This window comes from Bufo bufo, chromosome 3 (assembly GCF_905171765.1).
Source record: "Bufo bufo chromosome 3, aBufBuf1.1, whole genome shotgun sequence".
NCBI classification, from domain to species: Eukaryota; Metazoa; Chordata; class Amphibia; order Anura; family Bufonidae; genus Bufo; species Bufo bufo.
The window spans coordinates 33,853,255-33,868,055 of NC_053391.1; the positions used below are offsets into that span (position 1 = coordinate 33,853,255).

General features: G+C 42.2%; 1 long non-coding RNA gene across 1 annotated transcript; it reads left to right on the forward strand.

The window, feature by feature from the left end:
- The first annotated feature begins 425 nt into the window (after positions 1 to 425).
- On the forward strand, positions 426 to 14,545 carry LOC120993196. Its single transcript, XR_005777161.1, has 3 exons — positions 426 to 462; positions 13,635 to 13,712; positions 14,475 to 14,545. It is a non-coding gene; the product is annotated as an uncharacterized LOC120993196 (long non-coding RNA).
- The last annotated feature ends 256 nt before the right edge of the window (positions 14,546 to 14,801 follow it).

The window sequence follows — 14,801 nt, forward strand, 5'->3', positions numbered from 1 at the left end:
GGCTTAGGCAGTTTGAGTGAAGGCCGGCCACGCCTCTTTATGACATCACTAGAGATGAGTGAATTTCCGCTTATGAAATTCGTTCACACTTTGTTTGGTGGTAAAAGGTGAATTGCGTTATGGATTCCGTTACCATGGACCATAACGCAATTCTATGACGGAATGCCTTTAGAGGCATTCAGTTATTCATTCAGTCATAATAGAGGTCTATGGCCTGCATTACGGATCCGCCCCGTTTCCGTTATGCATTGCGTCATAGAATTGCTTTATGGTCCGTGGTAACGGAATCCATAACGCAATTCACCTTTTACCACCAAACGAAGTGTGAACGAATTTTAAAATATGAAATTTGCTCATCTCTAGACATCACAGTGAGAACTCAGTAGTATGAGATCAGTCTTTGCCTGCAGTGTCTGTGAAGCCCCTCCCTCCTGCTGGGGAATCATCCCTCAGAGAGCCATGGTAGGTGCATCTGTCTTCCCCAGTCCCCTAACATCACTTTGGCTGAATGGCTTCCTATACCGCTCTGCTACATCTTTATTCCACTCCCCCACTAGCACTGTGTCTATACAGCTTCATATACAGGTCTGCTTCATGTCTTTTTCTCCCACCAGCATTGAGGCTGAACCACTGCATATACAGCTCTGCTACAACTGTCTATTCCCCTCCCCCACTAGCTCTGTGGCTGAACAGCTTCATATACAGCTCTAGTACACCTGTCTTCCCTGAATCGCTATACATACAGCTCTGCTACATCTCTCTTCCCTGAACCACTCTATATACTGCTCTGATAGATCTGTCTTCCACTCCCCCGCTAGCACTGTGTTTAAATCACTTCATATACAGCTCTGCTACATCTTTCTTCCACTCTCCCACTAGCACTGTGTCTGAACAGCTTTATATACAGCTCTGCTACACCTGTCTATTTCCCTCCACCACCAGCACTGTGGCTGAATCGCCTCATAAACAGCTCTGCTACATCGGTCTATTCCCTTTCCCCACCAGCACTGTGGCTGTCTAACTATAGCTACAAATACTGCCCTGCTGTATGTCATAGACAGAAACCTACTAGCTCATACTAGTAAAGTAAGGTGCTACATCACAATACACAGTATTGCTGCATTTTCATCCAGCAGAGCTGGGTATGCCGATGTAGAACCTTACTTAGGGTACTTTCACACTTGCGTTGTTTGATTCTGTGGGGGATCTGTGGATGTCACACTGTTATGGGGGATCTGCAGACCCACTAATCAATGGATCAAGGTGAGTTAAATATTATTATTTTTAACCCCTCCAGCCCTATTGTACTATGCATTCTGTATTCAGAATGCTATTATTTTCCCTTATAACCATGTTATAAAGGGAAAATAATAATGATCGGGTCCCAGGGCTCCAGATGGCGACCAAAACGGTCGCCAATGCGCCTTAAAATTTGCAGATGGCGACAAGATTTTTTAGTCTTGTCGCCATTTGCGACTGTACCGCCGCGATCCTGCGCAGCCTACGTTCTCTTCACTAGCACAGTGCACAGTGGAGAAGGAAGGAGTCCCTCCCTCTCCACTGTGACGCGGCCGCCACTACCACCAATGGGGAGATAGCAGGGGAGGAGGAGGGGAGGAGCTGTGGCCACTGCGCCACCAATGAATGTAAAACATAAGTATAGGCAGCGGTATCACAGACCCGGCACCCGGCCTCAATAACAGGGCATGCGATCCGCGGCAATTAACCCCTCAGATCGCATGCCCTGTTATTGAGGCCGGGTCTGTGATACCGCTGCAGACACTTGTATAAATGAGTTAAAGAGGACCTTTCGTGGGTCCAAAGAATATGAACTTAGTAGCAGGCTGCATAGAGCGGCGCCCAGGGATCTAAGTGCACTTACTATTATTCCTGGGCGCCGCTCCGTTCACCCGCTGTGGCCCCCGGTATTTTCAACATTCAGAGCAAGGAGGAGGAGACGCCAGTGTCTCTCCGTCTCCATGACAGCAGCGCTGTCCAATCAGAGCTCAGAGCGAGGGAGTTTTTTTTTTCTCCCTGGCTCTGAGCTCTGCGCTCTGATTGGACAGCGCTGCCATCAGGGAGACAGAGAGACACTGGCGTCTCCTCCTCCTTGCTCTGAATGTTGAAAATACCGGGGGCCACAGCGGGTGAACGGAGCGGCGCCCAGGAATAATAGTAAGTGCACTTAGATCCCTGGGCGCCGCTCTATGCAGCCTGCTACTAAGTTCATATTCTTTGGACCCACGAAAGGTCCTCTTTAGTTACATTCATTGGTGGTGCAGTGTGCCCCCCCAAAGCCTCTTCCCCCCCCCATTATCACTGGCCACAAGTGTCGTCGTCCCCCCTCCCCATTATCACTGGCCACAAGTGTCGTTGTCGTCCCTCCCCATTGTTATATGGTGATCACAGGGTCCCATCCCCTCCAGTGGTGGCAGTGGCAGATTACACTGCTGGGGCTCAGATCGTTACCATGGCAGCCAGGACGCTACTGAAGCCCTGGCTGCCATGTTCAGCTCCCTGCTGCTGTGTGTACAGAGCCCAGGGCAGCAGGGAGATGTGCAAGATCCTGTTCACCCTGAGAGATCTCTATCAGAGTGAATAGCACAAGGGATGAAAAGATCCAGGTTCTAGTCCCTAAGGGAAGAAATAGTTATTAAATAAAAAGTTTAAAAAAATAAAAAAAAAGTTTAAATGGCCCCCTTCCCAGTTTTACATATAAAATTTACAAACAATAAAGAATAAACATATTACATATCGGCATGTCTCAAAAAGTGTGAGCTATTAAAATATTAAAAAATATTTCCGCTCGGTGAAGGCCGTAACAGAAAAAAAAACTCTAAGGCTGGGTTCACACGAGCGGATGCCGTGCGTGGCATCCGCTCCGTGAAAGAGTGCCAAGACCCGATGCAGACTGCAGAGGCACGGAGCATTAACATGACTGATAATGCTTCGTGCCTCTCTGTGACCTCTTTACTACGAAATCACAGTGACAACAGGCAGGCTGGCGGCACTTAGCTTCACTGACTGCTTCAATGCCGCTGCCCGCCCCACACTTCCCACACTTCAAGGTCCAGGGTAACATAAACAATGTACCGGCCACAATGATTTTTGGCACATTTTCTTTATAAGACGCACTGGCTTTCCCACCCACCTTGGGGGGGGGGAGTGCGTCTTATAAAGCGAAAAATACGGAATTTATATTTTTTTAATAGACATCTCAAACAACAGGTTTTACATTGGTAAATTTTGAAATTGAAAATCAAAGTTAGTCATTTAACGCGGTCAGAAATCCCAGTGCCCGATCAGCGGCACAGACCCGGCAGTCACTGACAGCCGGGTCCCTGCTCCATACGTCGGCATCTGTGAAAACACTGATGTCGGCGCATTAACCCTCGCACTGCAGCGTTCAGCGCTGACTGTGGCACGTGCGGAATCCAGCCGGGTGCGGGGTGGCCATCGGGTCCCTGTGCTGCTGTGACGGGGACCCAATGGCAGGGAACGCAGCTCGATGCCTTCCTTAGGCATCGTGGCTGCATTCCGTGACAGCCTGTGAGATCCAGCCCTCTGTATTACACTAATAATACACTTACAGCCAATGCATTACAATACGGAAGTATTGTAATGCATTGTAAAGGGGATCAGACCACCAAAAGTTGAAGTCCCAGAGAGGGACAAAAAATAAAGTGATAAAAGAAGTTAAAAAAAATCATGTTTTAGTGTCTCCATAGTCTGAGAGCCATATTTTTTTTTATTTTTTGGGCGATTGTCTTAGGTAGGGGCACATTTTTTGCGGGTTGAGGTGACGGTTGGGTTGGTACTATTTTGGGGGGCATACGCCTTTTTGATCGCTTGGTGTTGCACATTTTTTTTACTTTATATTAGGAAAAGGACGCTTTTTAAATTTTTTTACTTGAAACTTTTTTTTGCAAAACTTTATTTTTTTGTTTCAAAACTATTTTTTTTACATTTAACACAATAAAAGCAGACATTAGGTATTGCCGCGTTCATAACAACCTGCTCTATAAAAATACCACATGACCTAACCCCTCAGATGAACACCGTAAAAAAAAAAAAAAAGTGTCAAAAAAGCCATCACAAAAAGTGCAAGACCTCTTTCACATGGGCGAGATTTCCGCGCGGGTGCAATGCGTGAGGTGAACGCATTGCACCAGCACTGAATCCGGACCCATTCTTTTCTATGGTGCTGTGCACATGAGCGGTGATTTTCACGCATCACTTGTGCGTTGAGTGAAAATCGCAGCATGCTCTATTTTGTGCGTTTTTCACGCAACGCAGGCCCCATAGAAGTGAATGGGGCTGCGTGAAAATCGCAAGCATCCGCAAGCAAGTGTGGATGCGGTGCGATTTTCACGCACGGTTGCTAGGAGACGATCGGGGTGGGGACCCGATCATTATTATTTTCCCTTATAACATGGTTATAAGGGAAAATAATAGCATTCTTAATATAGAATGTTAAGTAAAATTGGGCTGGAGGGGTTAAAAAATAAAATAAAAAATTTAACTCGCCTCATCCACTTGCCAGAGAGAGCGACGTTGACACAAGACACACTTCTGATGTTGTTCAAAGTCACTCTAAGTTTTTATTGATCTCGTGAGACATATATAGTCCTAATCTAATGACATGATGTTTAAGTTAACCAATTACAAAGTAACACACGTCTTAGCCAGCTACACATTTCAGTTATCTTATCTTTATCAGAGTCCAAGGCTATATGTGAGCAAAAACACTTAGCTCTTATGAAATAGTTTTCCAAGAACTCTTTACCCCCTATGTGTTACGTGATGATGTATTAATGTATAGATAGTGATGAAATATAAGCTTATATAAGAAATAAAACCCTTCAATCCCCTCTTAAAAACCATCTACATATTTCTATAGAATGTGGTTTTTTTTTTTCATTTTGTTCTTTCTTGTTTTTCCTTAGTTTGCTTTTAAGCCTTTAGATATTCCATATACCCTTCAGGAGTATAATCCTGAGGCTTTGTTGGGGTTGTGTTTACCTCTTTTACCTCTACCGGAGTAAAGAGGAATGTTGAGTGTACCCCTCTTTCGGCCACATTTTTACATATGGTAAGAAGGTAGGGCACACACTATAGACAACAGCAGAGACACACTATTGCAGCGATCACGGCAAATGCCACTCCTAAAACATACCTTATTTGACCAAAGTCAGGTATCCAGCCAAAAAGCCAGTCCCACCAACCTTGGTCAACAACTTGTTTTATATGTTTTATCATCTCTTCTAGTTGGCCTATTTTATCTTTTATTCCACGGGAGTGATCTGATAAATTGAAACAACACATCCCTGCGAACGCTGAGCATCCTATACCATGTTGAAGCAATAAATAGTCAATAGTTGCCCTATTCTGCAAGGTAGCCTTTTTATATGATTGTATATCCAGCAGCATATTTTGCAGAATTGCTCTAGTGACATTTATCTGTTTTACCATAAAACAGGCAAGTTTTGATATTGTCCTGTGGTTATATATGGCCAACCCCGGTACCCCTATCATAGATACCCCTAAACTCATGTATTCTGCTCTAGAGAGGAGATTCACATTATAGTCACAATTTTCTGGTAGCTGTAGGGAAGTGTCTCTCGTGTGTCGCGTCTGCATTGCTGGGACTAGTGGTATCATTGTTAATGTCAACCTAGCTATTGTACAGGGCCCCTCTGTAATATTGGCCGGTATGTATGTGTGACTAGTATTTCCACAGGCCAATACCCATCCTGTTGGTAGAGGTACATGTTTGTCTAGGGATGGTACTGTTTTTGTAATATTACATTGCATATTCTTTCCTGATACTATCTTTTTACAACTTTCTAGATTTCTATCATATTACTTTGCAGAGTCTCATATGTAGGACAGTTATAACAAGCATGATAAGGATTTGCATATCCATATTTAACATCATGATCCTGCAAATCTGTGTCATTCGATTGGGAACGTAGGAGCCCCGTTCCTACGTCTACTGGGGTGGGGACTGCTACCAGACATGTCTCCAAAATGTTAGATGCAGATAAAGTGGTTCGGAGACAGAAATCAGTTAAGTTCAGAGTTTTGGCCAGGTACAGCCATAAGTTCTCCTTTGTCTTCCACAGATTGTCTTCCCCCCTGCATTCCGTTTTCAGGTATGTCTGTCTGTTCCACAGCCGTGGGACAGTAAGTAGGAGACACAAAATTGCAATTATTAAGGCACTGTATCTCAGCCATCTCGAGGAATTTCCCGACTGCGTCATCTCGTTGGGGGTCAAGGCTGCCTGCCTCCGTTAGTACCCCTTCTGTATCTTCTTTGAGGTCAAGGCTGTCTGCCTCCGTTAGTACCTCCGGGCCTCGTTGGAGGTCAGGGCTGTCTGCCCCCGTTAGTACCTCCTGTCCTTCTTCAAGGCCAAGGCTGTCTGCCTCCGTTCCTGCCTCCTCTCTTTCTCTCACAAGCTTCACTCGGGTGGCGTGGATCCAAATTGGAGATTGTTCAGTCAGCACAGCTGTTCTGGTTACTGCAACCACGGTAGTAGGTGGGCCATATACAAAATCACCTTGAGCTCTTCCTTTCTTCAGTGTTTCGACCACCACCTCATCCCCCACCCTGTATGGGTGGGTGGGTTCCTGTGGAAGAGAGGGAGACTTGCAAGCAACTTTTTTCCTCAGTTTTGTTAAGTACCTGTATCAATTTGGTGACATAGTCTTCCCTTATTAAATCAAGGTCTCCTCCCTGCACTATTATTGGGCCCAAGGGGTGGGGAAAGGCCTACCCATGAGTATCTCAATGCTGTTTATGTCCTACTCCGTGGAAATGTGCTATTAAGATGGAAGCACTGTGTTGGGGAATGCATAGCTTCCCCTCTTCGCAGACTAATCCTGTCTTAGGATTTTTCTGCAATACTGGATAACACCAGTCTTGCTGTTCCTGTTCAGTGGCATACCACTGAAGATCAGTAAGCATCTGCAATATCTCAGGGGTTGGAGGTGCCAGACATGGCATCTCCCAATGGTTACACAAACCTGCGGGGTTGCATTTGGCCACTAATTTCGCCACCTTATCCTCCAGCGCATTGCCCTGTGAGACATGATCCTTAGCATCTGCTGCCGTGAATCCTCTCCTCTGCCAAATCATACCATGGTCCCACACTACCCCATGTGCGTACCTACTCTCAGTATAGATGGTGACAGGTCTGTCAGCATGTAGAATATATGCTCTAGTGAGTGCAATGAGCTCAGCTGCCTGCTGTGTTGAGTGTGGATGCCCTTGAGTAGGCCTACAACATCATGAGTAGTGTGCAAAATGGTGTAATGTCACATTGTGAAAGGAGTTGCCAACTCTACCATCATAGCACAGGCTGCAAGAGAACACAGACATGCCGGCATCCCTTGAACAGGGATGGGCATTACCTTTGAGAAAAATACACAAGGACGCAACTTGCCTCCGTTTTCTTATGTCAGTACACCCGCCATGGTTTTACAATTTTGGCGTGCAAACATGTGGAAGGGCATATAATAGTCAGGGAGGCCCAGCCCTGGACTCGACATGAGTATAATAAAATGCATTGTACATTTCAGAAGACAATTTAATCAAATCAGGATTTCTGTCCAGAGTGGCTTGCCTCAAAACATTGTCATAATAGGAGCAATCAGGAATCCATTGTCTACAGTAGTTTATCATACCAAGGAAAGATAACATTTCTTTCTTGGTGTGCGGGGTGACCAGACCCGCAATAGACTGGACTCTTTCTATGCTGATTCTCCTTTCACCTTTTGTGAGGACAAAGCCCAAGTATTCAACCTACATTTTACACCATTGCATTTTCTTAAGTGTCACTTTGTGACCACATCCCGACAACCATTGTAAACCATCCTGAATGCTGGCCTCCTCTGACATGCTACACAGTAACAGATCATCGACATATTGCAGCAGCACAGAACCTTGGGGGGGTACCATGGTTTTAACGTGGCTTGGAGGACTATGCTGTACACTACAGGTGAATCAGCATATCCCTGGGGTCTGCACCAGGTCAGTTGACGTCCGTCAAAGGAAAAAGCAAAAAGTAGTCTGGTTATCTTATCAACTGGGATAGAAAAGAATGCATTTTTCAGATCAATCACACTGAACCAGACAGCGTCTGCTGGAATGGCAGATAATAATTAAGTGACATCAGGTACAACAGGGGCTTTAGGCACAATGATGTTGTTGATGGCCCTTAAATCCTGTACAAAGCGGGTAGTACCATCTGCCTTTGTCACTGGATTCACGGGCGTGCTGTAGGGTGAAATCACCTCTTCCAGGATTCCCTTTTGTAGGAATTCTTCTATCATTGGTCTAAGTCCATCAAGTTTCTCTTTTGACAGCGGGTATTGTTTCTGGAACACTGAGATGACACCTGGTTTCGCAGTAGCTGTGTAAAGTGTGCAATCTATGAATCCTGTGTCATATTCATTTGAAGACCATAATGCAGGGTTAATGTTGTTAAGTTCTGAGTGGTCCTGTATGTTTGCAAGAATCAGTGGCACTGGTGTAGAGATTGGAATGAGATCTGAGTGTACTCTTATGCCCTGATTCTTTGCTGATACCTGCAAGTCAAGCTTAATGAACAAATCTCTCCCTAACAGGCTGACTGGGCAATCTAGTATAATGCTAAATACATGATCTGTGATGTATTCCCTGTCCATGGTCTCGAGTGGTAGTAAGTCAGTTTTGAAAGGTTTTGTCAAAACCCCATTAATTCACATAGAAGGCTCAGATCCTCCTACTCTTAGTCATCTAAGTCCACCCCTTTTAGTCGGACGCTGTGGTCCTCCTTCTGTCTGTCATTAGTGTCCCAACTGCCCATAAGAACAGAGCTCAGATGTTAAGCACAACACTTAACATGTAACACGTAACTGCAAACATTGAAACAAACAGATCTGACAATACAGACATGAACACACAAAGGGCCCATAAAAACTTTTCATTGACTTCAATAAAAAAAATGTGCAGCTTGATCAATGCTGTTGGCACCAATAAAAACCAAAAACTTCCATAAAAAATAAAAATAAAATAAAATTCTCAATGCGCATATTATATGAAAACAAATACCGTATTCCATACGCATTCACATTTTCATGTATTCATTTTCACAAACAGCTCATAACCTCGCCCTCATACATACAAAAACTGAATTGCACACACAGCTCTGCTAAAAACATCTCTCAGTCTTCTTACATTTTCAACTCCACTACAACTCAGAGCCACACCCATTCACATTCCACTGAATCATGTATCTTCCAACCCAGTCAAACAATTTCTTTGTTACATTCCAAAACTTGTAGCACAGACAAACAAAGCTTTCCTGGAAACAGATATCCACACCACACCCAGAATTGCTAATGGTCTGTCACTGTTTGTGCTGCTTTTTCCAATATCTTCTGGTCTTCACTCTGTGAATAATCAACTCTTATAAGAAGACAATATACATGTTATAATCATACAGTAATTTTGTGAAACCCATATCATCTTATATACCATGTGGTCTTAGTTTAGTGTTGCACACATCGTCACTCACTCTACATGATTCACTGCCCCCTCTTCCCTATATCACTGCGTTTCTCTTATCTCAGGAATGTTCCTCAACTCTTAAAGATACTGCACCATACAATACTGTGTTTTCTCGCACTAGGTACAATACTTATCCATTAACTGACCAGGCTATGGGTCTTCCCTATTTCCTTATTTAAACACTCACATATCATTAGGGTAACAAACCTTAACCAGTTCATTTCTGAACATTTAACACAAGCCCTTTCTGATTGCAGACACTGGGGCACTTTTTTTTCCTTGCCATCAATTAACTTCCTGACACTGCTCTGTTTTCTCACTCACCAGAGCCACCCCTTCACCATCACAGGAGTTCTGATGCCCACAGTCTGTAAGCTCTAACTTCACAGAATCTTACAGATTTTCATCCCTGTTGCCAGCCGGGTAACCTGCTGTCCGGGGCCACACTTTCTCTATAACATTCTGTTTCCTGCATACGCATGTGTGGGGGCAGTGGATTTGCTAATGTCGAAACACCCTGCGGCTTCCTTTTCATAAAGGTGTTTTTCAAATTGATCTATGCTGTCTGAAGTCCACGTGGAGACGTTCTGTTTTACTGTAAGCATTAGCCTATCAGATAGATTGTTAATAAATGTGGAAATAATTAGACTGTCATTCTGGAGAACCGGTAGCCCTGCCTCCAATTTCCAGCAATCCATAAATCTCCTCCAGAAATCAGTAACGCTTTATGAGGGTTTTTGCTTACATGCTACAGCTACTGGAAATGAAGACTTTTGTTTAAATACCTCTATCATGTGTTCTTCTATCTCCTTTCTGCATATAATCCATATCCCATGAAGGGTCAGGTTCAAAATATGGTCAGGCGGCAGTGTCGCCTAAGCATAGACCCTTGACCATGTCCATGTGATATATGCTATTGTCTCCTTCCCTGGGAAAGGGGTCTACCGCTTCCATTGCCTGCCAAATTATCCACCCATAGGTTAACAAGGTAATACTTTGTAGGACTGACTCGGGCAACATATTGTTTACATGTTTCTCCTGGTTCTGGTTTAGGGTATTCTGTCTTAGATTTTTGACTACCCATTATTAAAACTTATTTTCTTACAAAAAGAATTCAAAACAGTAATAGCAAAAAACAAAACAGAATGTTAGTCTTGGGACGACAGCTGTACACTTACGACCCAGCCTGTCACTTCCCCTTATATAACTGTGTTAGACAAAACAACTTATCATGCAAAACTTCTACAATTATCAAACACCTTATTATGCAAAACTTCTACAAATATCTTATTAAGAATCAAATCAAGCTGTAAAACCTTCTGTTCCCTGAACAGATTTTTTACGGGACTCCCTGAGCCCTCTGAAGTGCACTTTCCTTGTTACTGGACTTCCCTGAGTCCTTTCTGTTCCCGGAACAGATCTTTTACGGGGCTCCCTGAACCCTCTGAAGTGCACTTTCCTTGTTACTGGACTTCCCTGAGTCCTAAGGCAAAACGTTATGCTTACTGTATCCCTGACACAGTACTTCACCCGAAGTCTATCTAAGGGTCCCTTATGTACTTACTTGAATCGAGACGTGGTCAGTGCCCTCGGATTGGCCCAAGGACAAAAATCAGTGTCTCTTCTCACCAGACCCGAGGATGACCTTCTCAATCCCGGACACAAGCCCCCAAATTGTAAGGAATATTTTTTTCTTTCCCTCTTATTTGCACGCCTGGTACAAGACTTCAGTATTCAGCTTGATTTGATTCTTATCTGGCGCCAGAGAGAGCAACGTTGACACAAGACACACTTCTCTTCTAGTGTTGTTCAAAGTCACTCTAAGTTTTTATTGATCTCGTGAGACATATATAGTCCTAATATAATGACATGATGTTTAAGTTAACCAATTACAAAGTAACACACGTCTTAGCCAGCTACACATTTCAGTTATCTTATCTTTTATCAGAGTCCAAGGCTATATGTGAGCAAAAACACTTAGCTCTTATGAAATAGTTTTCCAAGAACTCTTTACCCCCTATGTGTTACGTGATGATGTATTAATGTATAGATAGTGATGAAATATAAGCTTATATAAGAAATACAACCCTTCAGGTACCACATTCAGTTTTTTATCATGTGCGTGCAAAACGCATTGCACCCGTGCAATAAAAACCGAACAACGGAACGCAATCGCAGTCAAAACTGACTGAAATTGCGTACCTACTCGTGCGGGTTTGCCGCAATGCACCCGGGATGCATCCTGAGCCTAAACATGACACCCGTGTGAAAGAGGCCTAATAGCAAGCGATGAAAAAGTCATACACACCCCAAAATAGTACCGGTCAAATCGTCATCTCATCCCGCAAAAATTATACAATCGTCCAAAAAAAAAAAAAACTATGGCTCTCAGAATATGGAGACACTAAAACATTATTTTTTTGTTTCAAAAATGATATTATTGTGTAAAACTTAAATAAATTTAAAAAGTATACATATCAGGTATTACTACATCCGTAACGATCTGCTCTATAAAATTACTGCATGACCTAACCCCTCAGGTGAACACCGTAAAAAAAATATATATAAAAAAGGCAATTTTTGTCACCTTACATCACAAAAAGTGTAATACCAAGCGATCAAAAAGTCATACACACCCCAAAATCATACCAATCAAATCATCATCTCATCCCGCAAACAATGAGATCCTCCCTAAGACAATCTCCCCAAAAATAAAAAAACTATGGCTCTCAGAATATGGAGACACTAAAACATGATTTTTTTTTGTTTAAAAAATGCTGTTATTGTTTAAAACTTAAAAAAATAAAAAAAGTATACATATTAGGTATCTCCGCGTCCGTAAGAACCTGCTGTATAAAAATATCACATGACCTAACCCCTCAGGTGAACACCGTAAAAATAATATTTATAGTGTGTCAAAAAAGCAATTTTTTGTCACCTTACATCACTAAAAGTGTAATACCAAGCGATCAAAAAGTCATATGCACCCTAAAATAGTACCGATAAAACCATTGTCTCATACCAAAAAAAATGAGCCCCTACATAAGACAGTCACCCAAAAAATAAAAAAAACTATGGCTTTTAAAATATGGAGACACAAAAAAATATTTTGTTCAAAAATGCTTTATTATGTAAAACTGAAACAAATAACCCAAAAAACTAGTATATTTGGTATTGTCACATCCGTAACAACCTGCTCTATAAAAAATACCACATGATCTAACCTGTCAGATGAACATTTTTTTTGAGTTTCTTCTCTAGGGGTGCATCAGGGGGTCTTCAAATGTGACATGGCAACTTAAAATTATCCCAGTGAAATCTGCCCTCCAAAAACCATATGGCGCTCCTTTCCTTCTGTGCCCTGCCATGTGCCCATACAGCAGTTTACGATCACAAATAGGGTGTTTCTGTAAAATTCAGAATCAGGGTAATAAATATTGAGTTTTGTTTGGCTGTTAACCCTTGCTTTGTTACTGGAAAAAAATGGATTCAAATGGAAAATCTGCCAAAAAAGTTAAATTCCGAAATTTCCTCTACATTTTCCTTTAATTCTTGCGGAACACCTAAAGGGTACACAAAGTTTTTAAAATCAGTTTTGAATACCTTGAGGGGTGTAGTTTCTAAAATGGAGCCATTTTTGGGTGGTTTCTATTATGTAAGCCTCACAAAGTGACTTCTAGACCTGAACTGGTTTTTAAAAAGTGCTTCTAAACTTCTAAGCCTTCTAACGTCCCCAAAAAATAAAATGGCATTCACAAAATGATCCAAACATGAAGTAGACATATGGGAAATGTAAAGTAATAACTATTATATGAGGTATCACTGTCTGTTTTAAAAGCAGAGAAATTGTAATTTTTTCTTAAATTTTATAAATAAAAATGAAAAATATTGACTGAAATTTACCACTGTCATGAAGTACAATGTGTCACGAGAAAACAATGGCTTAGATAAATAAAAGCGTTCCAAATTTATTACCACATAAAGTGACACATGTCAGATTTGCAAAAATCAGCCTGGGATTTAAGGTGTAAAGTGGCTTGGTAGTGAAGAGGTTAAATAATTCAAAATAAAAATTTTCCAGGCTGTTTGTAAAGATTTCAATTTTGAGGATTCAAACCTCAATTTCTCGAGATTAGATGTATCCATGTCTTTTCTCAAGGTAAAAGTATTTTCATTTCAAGAAGAAGCATACCAATAGTTGGAAAGCAGAGCGCCATTTTTGTGTATAAAGATTGGTGGAACAAACATGGAACATCAGTTATAATACTAAATGGTAGTGGGGTAAATTTTTGACATGTGACAGTGTTAGGGATCTTTCACAGGAAAGAGGTATCCACCATAGTTGACTTAGGAGGCGGCCAGTATTATCATCATTGATAATGCTGTGTGCTTCTGCATGACCTTTGTGAAACTGAATCATAATCTAGTAAAGTGATCTTATCCTGTCAAAATAAGGTCAAGCAGAGACGCCTAGCATTATGAATCTTGACAATGGCAGGGACTCAGTCCAATGAAAGACCCCTTACCGTGAAACCCGATAATCGCGAAAACTGACAGCAATGTGCCACTGCCCTTCTCATGTCAGTTGTGTCATCCGATCTGATATTGATCTGTGACTACAGTGACATCCGTTATCCAAAATTTATTGGCAACAGATATTGTGCTTATTTAAAAATATCACTAAAATGTCACAAAGGGGTACCATAGCCTAAAGAAGGGATAGACAACCTGTGGTACTCCAGCCATTATAATAGTGATAAGTCCCACCATTCCATGCTGTAGGCAGTCTAAGAATGGTGCTATTTGTAGTTTGGATAGCGCTGTTATGCCACAAGATATCCAGCCTTGGAATACAGTATTAGTAAGCGCTGTCTATTGTCATAAAATGTTTACAATGTAAAATAAATATTTTTCTAATCAGATTTCCGAGACAGAAGAAACTATGGATGAATCTGATACAAGTTCTATGGATCAGGAGCAAGAAGATGATGAGGTATGCATTACCCTTGATCTCTTGAGTATTTACTCAACTACTCCTTGTTGTTCGTGTACTGTCCTTTATGAATTTCATTTCTTCTTTGTAAAGAATTACTTACAGAGAATGAAAGATAAAGCCAGGGCATCACATCCCAGAGCAGATTATTGTTTTCAAACAGACCGTGTCTGGGCCCCTGGTGAAGAGCGTCCTGGACCCGAACCTGACCCTGAAAAAAGGGTGAACAATGTGACTTGGTGTAAATGCCCTAAC